We start from the raw sequence: 9,625 nt of genomic DNA on the forward strand, positions 1-9,625 counted from the left end.
ACTCTCCTAATTTTTAAGGTGTAAGGAGAAAGACTGAAAAATAAAATAATGAAGTACATGTATGAAATAACAGGGTAGAGTTGAGACTGGTATGTGTAAGTTAAGAGAAATCGTGTATAAATTTTGTGTGAACATAAAAATGATTTGTTGTTGCAAACAGACCTCTCCATATAAATAATACCCATTGCCTTGAGTGAATAGCAGACTCTATCACAAGAACACACCATCAGAGTCATGAGAGAATGGTTATTGTGGCTTCTTTAATTGGCAGGTTAGACTGAGAAAGTTCCTGAAGAGAAGGGAGTTGAAGGAGAAGATGGGTGAGAGCAAGAAAAATGGGATGGTGAAAGGAAAAGATGGAAAGGAATGTTTACTGAGGGCTCATCAGGGACCAGGCTCTGTGACTAATGTCTTACACATGTTAATTTACTCTTCCACTGTCATTTTCTGATGCAGTAAGAGTCAGCCTTACACTGCAGATGAGGAAAGAGCCTGAGGGAGGTCAAATGAGTTTCCTAGGGTCATCCAGCCACTTCATAGCAGAGCTAGTATGTTTCACTGTGGTTTGTGCAGACAGAAAAGTGAGACATGTAAGGAAGGCAAAACGTATTTTTGTTGTGGGTACTGTTTATGAAAGTGACCTGTATGACACAGAATAATGGCCTCTTAAAAATCCGGGTTGGGTGCGGTGGCTCACGCCTGTAATCCCAGCACTTTGGGAGGTGGAGACCGGCAAACACGAGGTCAGGAGTTCAAGACCAGCCTTGCCAATATGGTGAAACCCTGTTTCTACTAATAATGCAAAAATTAGCTGGGCGTGGTGGCGGGCACCTGTAGTCCCAGCTACTTGGGAGGCTGAGGCAGGAGAATCATTTGAACCTGGGATGTGGAGGTTGCAGTGAACTGAGACCACCCCACTGCATTCCAGTCAGGGTAACATAAGTGAAATTCTGTCACAAAAAAAAAAAAAAAAAAAAAAAAGAAAAAAGAAAAAAAATCCACATCCTAACTCTTTGAACACATACATTTACTTTTCTTGGCAAAAACACTGTTGAACAGTGGTGAAGTTGAGTATCTTGAGATGGAAAGCTTATTCTGGATTATCTGGGTGGCTCCCAGTTTCATCCTAGAGGTCCTTGTAAGTGAAAGAGAGAGGCAGGAGGGTCAGGGTGAGAATGATGCAGCCTGAGAGACTCCTCTGGCCATTGCTTGCTGTGAACATGTGTGACAAGACAAAATTACAACTAATTTAGTTATAGATGTAATTGGGTTTTATCTGTGATTTATGATTTGGTGCAGCTCTCCCTCTACAGATACAGTGATGACTCCCCCTGGGCAATGCAATAACAAAACAGTGGGTTTTGTCTAATGCGGATCAGTAAACAAAGCCGTAGAAATAAATTGATTGGTTAACATCAGAGTGCTTCAGGTCACTTTTTTTGGTAAAAGTTAAAGCAGAGGGGACTTCTTTATTATGCTCACTCAGGTAGACTAGAATCTTCTTTCTACAGAAAAATATGATTTGTTTTGAGAGCTATCTGCTTTGTTAAAATTTCAGTGGGAGTATACAGCATCCAGCCTGTGTGGCTCTATTTTGGAGTGTCTGTACTCTCACTTAGGTGAGAATATGATCAATACTTAATGAATGAGCATTAGTCTCAATAACCGTAATTTTGGGCTTCCATCATTTCTTTTTTTTTAAATTTCCTTTGTCTTTAAAAATTTTTTTTTATACTTTATGTTCTAGGGTACATGTGCACAACGTGTAGGTTTTGTACATATGTATACATGTGCCATGTTGGTGTGCTGCATTCGTTAACTCGTCATTTACTTTAGGTATATCTCCTAATGTTATCCCTCCCCCCTTCCCCCACCCCACAATAGACCCTAGTGTGTGATGTTCCCCTTCCTGTGTCCAAGTGTTCTCATTGTTCAGTTTCCACCTATGAGTGAGAACATGCAGTGTTTGATTTTCTTTTCTTGCGATAGTTTGCTGAGAATGATGGTTTCCAGCTGCATCCATGTCCCTACAAACACATTAACTCATCCTTTTTTATGGCTGCATAGTATTCCATGGTGTATATGGGCCACATTTTCTTAATCCAGTCTGTCATTGATAGACATTTGGGTTAGTTCCACGTATTTGCTATTGTGCTGTTTTGGTTACTGTAGCCTTGTGGTATAGTTTGAAGTCAGGTAGCGTGATGACTCCAGCTTTGTTCTTTTGCCTTAGGATAGTCTTTGCAATGCAGGCTCTTTTTTGGTTCCATATGAACTTTAAAGTAGTTTTTTTTTTTTTTCCCAATTCTGTGAAGAAAGTCATTGATATTCTTAATGGGGATGGCATTGAATCTATAAATTACCTTGGGAAGTATGGCCATTATCATGGTATTGATTCTTCCAATCCGTGAGCATGCAATGTTCTTCCATTTGTTTGTGTCCTCTTTTATTTCATTGAGTCGTGGTTTGTAGTTCTCCTTGAAGAGGTCCTTCACGTCCGTTGTAAGTTGAATTCCTAGGTATTTTATTCTCTTTGAATCAATTGTGAGTGGTTGTTCATTCATGATTTGGCTCTCTGTTTGTCTGTTATTGGTGTATAAGAATGCTTGTGATTTTGGCACATTGATTTTGTAACCTGAGAATCTGCTGAAATTGCTTATCAGCTTAAGGAGATTTTGGGCTGAGACGATGGGGTTTTCTAAATATACAATCATGTCATCTGCAAAGAGGGACAATTTGACTTCCTCTTCTCCAAATTGAATACCCTTTATTTCTTTCTCTTGCCTGATTGCCCTGACCAGAACTTCCAACCCTATGTTGAATAGGAGTGGTGAGAGAGGGCATCCCTGTCTTGTTCCAGTTTTCAAGGGGAATGCTTCCAGTTTCTGCCCATTCAATATGATATTGGCTGTTGGTTTGTCATAAATATCTCTTATTATGTTGAGATACGTTCCATCAATACCGAATTTATTGAGAGTTTTTAGCATGATGGGCTGTTGAATTTTGTCAAAGGCCTTTTTGCATCTCTTGAGATAATCATGTGGTTTTTGTCTTTGGTTCCGTTTATATGCTGGATTACATTTATTGATTTGCATCTGTTGAACCAGCCTTGCATCCCAGCGATGAAGCCCACTTGATCATGGTGGATAAGGTTTTTGATGTGCTGCTGGATTTGGTTTGCCAGTATTTTATTGAGGATTTTTGCATCAATGTTCATCAGGAATATTGCTCAAAAATTCTCTTTTTTGTTGTGTCTCTGCCAGGCTTTGGTATCAGGATGATGTTGGCCTCATAAATTGAGTTGGGGAGGATTCCCTCTTTTTCTATTGATTAGAATAGTTTCGGAAGTAATGGTACCAGCTCCTCCTTGTACCTCTGGTAGAATTCAGCTGTGAATTCGTCTGGTCCTGTACTTGTTTTGTTAGTAGGCTACGAATTATTGCCTCAATTTCAGAGCCTGTTATTGGTCTATTCAGGGATTCAACTTCTTCATGGTTTACTCTTGGGAGAGTGTATGTGTCCAGGAATTTATCCATTTCTTCTTGTTTTTCTAGTTTATTTGCATAGAGGTGTTTATTGTATTCTCTGATGGTCATTTGTATTTCTGTGGGATTGGTGGTGATATCCCCCTTATCATTTTTTATTGTGTCTATTTGATTCTTCTCTTTTCTCCTTTATTAGTCTTGCTAGCAGTCAATCAATTTTGTTGATCTTTTCATAAAACCAACTCCTGGATTCATTGATTTTTTGAAGGGATTTTTTGTGTCTCTATCTCCTTCAGTTCTGTTCTGATCTTAGTTATTTCTTGCCTTCTGCTAGCTTTGAATGAGTTTGCTCTTGTTTCTCTAGTTCTTTTAATTGTGATGTGATGTTAGGGCATAAATTTTGGATCTTTCCTGCTTTCTCTTATGGGCATTTAGTGCTATAAATTTCCCTCTCACACTGCTTTAAATGTGTCCCAGAGATTCTGGTATATGGTATCTTTGTTCTCATTGGTTTCCAAGAACATCTTTATTTCTGCCTTCATTTCGTTATGTACCCAGTAGTCATTCAGGAGCAGATTATTCAGTTTCCATGTAGTTTTGTGGTTTTGAGTGAGTTTCTTAATCCTGAGTTCTAGTGTGATTGCACTGTGGTCTGAGAGACAGTTTGTTATAATTTCTGTTCTTTTACATGTGCTGAGGAATGCTTTACTTCCAACTATGTGGTCAATTTTCAAATGAGTGTGATGTGGTGCTGAGAAGAGTGTATATTCTGTTGATTTGGGGTGGAGAGTTCTGTCGATGTCTATTAAGTCCACTTGGTGCAGAGTTGAGTTCAATTCCTAGATATCCTTGTTAACTTTCTGTCTCATTGATCTGTCTAATGTTGACAGTGGGGTGATAAAATCTCTCATTATTATTGTGTGGGAGTCTAAGTCTCTTTGCAAGTCTCTAAGGGCGTGCTTTATGAATCTGGGTGCTCCTGTATTGGGTGCATATATATTTAGGATAGTTAGCTCTTCTTGTTGAATTGATCTCTTTACCATTATGTAATGGCCTTCTTTGTCTCTTTTGATCTTTGTTGGTTTAAAGTCTGTTTTATCAGAGACTAGGATTGCAACCCCTGCTTTTTTTTTGCTTTCCATTTGCTTGGTAGATCTTCCTCCTTCCCTTTATTTTGAGCCTATGTGTGTCTCTGTATGTGAGATGGGTCTCCTGAATATAGCACGCTGATGGGTCTTGACTCTTTATCCAATTTGTCAGTCTGTGTCTTTTAATGGGAGCATTTAGCCTATTTCCATTTAAGGTTAATATTGTTATGTGTGAACTTGATCCTGTCATTATGATGCTAGCTGGTTATTTTGCTCAGTTGTTCCAGTTTCTTGCTAGCATCGATGGTCTTTACATTTTGGCATGTTTTTGCAGTGGCTGGTACCAGTTTTTCCTTTCCATGTTTAGTGCTTCCTTCAGGATCTCTTGTAGGGCAGGCCTGGTGGTGACAAAATCTCTCAGCATTTGCTTGTCTGTAAAGGATTATTTCTCCTTCACTTTTGAAGCTTAGTTTGGCTAGATATGAAATTCTGGGATGAAAATTCTTTTCTTTAAGAGTGTTGAATATTGGCCCCCAGTCTCTTCTGGCTTGTAGATTTTCTGCCTACAGATCCACTGTTAGTCTGATGGCTTCCCTTCATGGGTAAGCCGATCTTTCTATCTGGCTGCCCTTAACATTTTTTCCTTCATTTCAACTTTGGTGAATCTGACAATTATGTGTCTTGTAGTTGCTCTTCTCGAGGAGTATCTTTGTGGCATTCTCTGTATTTCGTGAATTCGAATGTTGGCCTGCCTTGCTAGGTTGTTCTGCCTTGCTAGGCTTGTCTTGCTAGGATGTTCTCCTGGATAATATCCTGCGGAGTGTTTTCCCACTTGGTTCCATTCTCCCCATCACTTTCAGGTACACAAATCAGATGTAGATTTAGTCGTTTCACATACTCCCATGTTTTTTGGAGGCTTTGTTCATTTCTTTTTACTCTTTTTTCTCTAAACTTCTCTTCTCACTTCATTTCATTCATTTGATCTTCAATCGCTGATACCCTTTCTTCCAGTTGATCGAGTTGGTTACTGAAGCTTGTTCATTTATCACGTAGTTCTCTTTTCATAGTTTTCATTTCTATCAGGTCGTTTAAGGACTTCTCTACATTGGTTATTCTAGTTAGTCATTCGTCAAATCTTTTTTCAAGGTTTTTAGTTTCTTTGCGCTGGGTTCGTACTTCCTCCTTTAGCTCAGGGAAGTTTGATTGTCTGAAGCCTTCTTCTCTCAACTTGTCAAAGTCATTCTCTGTCCAGTTTTGTTCCGTTGCTGGCGAGGAGCTGTGTTCCTTTGGAGGGGGAGAGGCACTCTGATTTTTAGAATTTTTAACTTTTCTGCACTGCTCTTTCCCCGTCTTTGTGGTTTTATGTACCTTTGATCTTTGATGATGGTGACATACAGAGGGGTTTGGTTTTGGTCCTTTCTGTTTGTTAGCTTTCCTTCTAACAGTCGGGACCCTCAGCTGCAGGTCTGTTGGAGTTTGCCTGAGGTCCACTCCAGACCCTTTTTCCCTGGATATCAGCAGCAGAGACTGCAGAAGAGTGAATATTGCTGAACAGCCAATGTTGCTATCTGATCATTCCTCTGGAAACTTCATCTCAGAGGTGTACCCAGCTGTGTGAGGTGTGAGGTGTCAGTCTGCCCCTAGTTTGTATGTCTCCCAGTTTAGCTACTCAGGGGTCAGGGACCCACTTGAGCAGGCAGTGTGTCCGTTCTCAGATCCCAAACTCCATGCTGGGAGAACCCCTACTCTCTTCAAAGCTGTCAGACAGGGACATTTACATTGGCAGAGGTTTCTGCTGCCTTTTGTTTGGCTATTCCCTGTCCCCAGAGGTAGAGTCTACAGAGGCAGGCAGGCCTCCTTGAGCTGTGGTGGGCTCCACCCACTTCAAGCTTCCTGGCTGCTTTGTTTACCTACTTAAGCCTCAGCAATTGCAGGCACCCCTCCCCTAGTCTCACTGCTGCCTTGCAGTTAGATCTCAGACTGCTGTCCTAGCAATGAGGGAGGCTCTGTGGGCCTGGGATACTCTGAGCCAGGGGCGGGATACAATCTCCTGGTGTGCTATTTGCTAAGACTCCTGGTAAAGTGCAGTATTATGGTGAGAGTGACTTGATTTTCCAGGTGTTGTGTGCCACTGTTTCCCTAGGCTAGGAATGGGAATTCCCTTACTCCTTGTGCTTCCTGGGTGAGGTGATGCCTCGCCCTGCTTCAGCTCTCACTTGCTGGGCTGCACTCACTGTCCTGTACCTACTGTCTGACATGCCCCAGTGAGATGATCCCCGTACCTCAGTTGGAAATGCAGAAATCACCTGTATGCTGTGTTGCTCATGCTGGAATATGGAGGCTGGTGGTGTTCCTACTCGGCCATCTTGGTGCCATACCCCCTCCTTTTTTATTTTTTAAGATGGAGTCTTGCTCTGTGGCCCAGACTGGAGTTCAGTGGCATGCTCTCGGCTCACCACAGCCTCCACCTTCTGGGTTCAAGTGATTCTCCCGCCTCAGCATCCCAAGTCGCTGGGATTGTATTGTGGGATCTGGCCAGCAACCCACAATGCAACAGGGCTCTTTCTTTGTTCCCAGGCAGATTGGCAGGTCAAGAAATAAAAGACGCACAGAGATAGTGAAAGCTGGGTCCAGCGGTGTCATTGCCTTATGGTCCTGTGATGCCGCCAATGCACTGGATATACCAGCATTTATTATTAAGTTTAGTGAGGGCGGGGGTAGGTTAGTGAGGGATTTAGGGTCGTTTGATTCTGAGGTGAGATGGTCACATGGGGATGAAGTAATTCTTTAGCATAACATCAGTATGCAGAAGTACAGAATACAGAGATAAGAATTTGCAACATAGTATGTGCATCAGCAATTTATAACAGAGCCTTAAAACAGAAACACAGTCTATCCATATCATATGATTAGCAAGATACTAATCAGCAGTAACAGTTGCAGGAAAAGCTGGTTGCAAACAATCAATAGAAACAGGAAGTGAAGCTAGAGAAATGGTTACACCAAAAAATTCTCAGAAGGGAGTATGCCTTAACCCTAAAGAGACCTATAAGAGCCATGGCAAGATAAGGGTGTTTATAACCTTATCTTATCCGTATGAACAGGCGCCCCTCATGTGTCCATTTATAGGGTCTCCACAAGGGTTGCCTTCCATTCCCAGAGCTATGAACATCTGCTTTTCTGGGATAGGAATCTTGGTGATGTGAAACCTTCCTGACTACAGGTCCATTTATAGGCTCTCTGCAGGGGGAAGCACATCACGCGCTGTTCGCTCATTGTGGCAGCCCAACCTGGCATTGTCTTTACACAATCCTGCATGCAATTTTGTATTTACAATAATCAGGAGCATTTCATCTTTTATTCCATAGCAATGGTTTCAGGGGGTCTCCCTACAGGACTGCAGGTGGGCGCCACCACTCCTGGCTAATTTTTATATTTTTAGTAGGACAGGGTTTCACCATATGGACCAGGCCGATCTCGAACTCCTAACCTTGTGATCCGCCCGCCTTTGCCCCCCAAATTCCTGGGATTACAGATGTGAGCCACTGCCCCCGGCTCATAAACGACACATTTGTTTGAGTTTTTGAATTGCAGCCCAAGAGAAAGAATTTGATACTTGAAGAATGGCTGCACACAAATATTTGCCCACAAATAAAAATGTTCGTAGATTGCACCACATGAGAGAGACTACCAGTATGACTGTCAGGATGAAAATATCAAGAGTTTGGAATATGCACCTTAGGCAAGATACAAACCAACTACAATAGAATAGATCAAAGAAGAAGCCAGAAGAGTCTAGTCATTTTAACCAGGCAACACATTTGTTGATTTTTACAACTGAGTATCTATAATACCCGATGTATTTATCCATGTGCAACAAGAAGTGTCAGAAACTGTACAGGCTCCCCCGTTAAGCTGGTAGAGAGCAATTCTATTTTCTAGCATTGCATGCCTATGTTAAATTAAAACAGGGTGTGAGAAGAATAGGCAAGTATAGAAGTGGAAGCCTAAAAAAAACTCCATACATTTGAAGAAAATGTTGTGTTAAAGATGCAGCTAATGTCAGCCTTTGGGTGGACTAAAGGATCTCTTGTTATGTAAAAATGTGTGGGCCAGTTGTGGTGGCTCATGCCTGTAATCCCAGCACTTGGGGAAGCCAAGGTGTGTGGATCACCTGAGGTTGGGAGTTCGAGACCAGCCTGTCCAACATGTAGAAACCCTGTCTCTACTAAAAATACAAAATTATCCGGGTGTGGTGGCGCATGCCTGTAATCCCAACTACTAGGGAGGCTGAAGCAAGAGAATCACTTGAACCCAGGAGACGGAGGTTGTGGTGAGCCAAGATTGTGCCATTGCACTCCAGCATGGGAAACAAGAGAGAAACTGCATCTTTAAAAAAAAAAGTGTGGTTGATGTGATATATCTGACGCTATTAACTTACTCTCAAAAACTACTTCTTATGAAATCCTAAGTACAGCATTATTCTAGGAAGCAAAGGAGACAGGCATAAGCAAGGACAAATTAAGAGAGGTAAGAGTCTCATCATGATTGAGTCTTGTTCTGACATCTTGAGGAAAGCTATCCACAGTGTAAAGTCATCAACTTGTTGTCGTGGTTTGCAGTTTAAGTGTCTCTAAGTCATGGCGTTGAATATTTGGTGAGCTCTGAATGGCCCACACCTCTGTCAGGAGCATTTTCCCATGAAATTGACATTGAGTTGTCCACCTCCAACTTATATGGCTTCAAGAGTAGAGCTGTTCTTGTTCTTAATGATTTCATTGGAGAAAATTGAATTGGAAGAACTAAAAGAATTCAAGGTCCAGTCCATTCTACCAGTGGATTATAAATACTCAAAGATAATGAACAGTGATTCAATATCGTAACAGGTGTACTACAGTTTTTCTTTTCAACATAATTTTTCTCTATATAGGAGTCTATTTTACCAAAGATAATTCCAGTAGGATGAATTTGTTTGCAAATAGGTTGAGTCTCACCAAACTTGCCTAGATTATTTACCTAAGTGCAGCAAGAGTAGTAATGGACCATAGAGGC

This window comes from Macaca mulatta, chromosome 19 (assembly GCF_049350105.2).
Source record: "Macaca mulatta isolate MMU2019108-1 chromosome 19, T2T-MMU8v2.0, whole genome shotgun sequence".
Taxonomy (NCBI): domain Eukaryota; kingdom Metazoa; phylum Chordata; class Mammalia; order Primates; family Cercopithecidae; genus Macaca; species Macaca mulatta.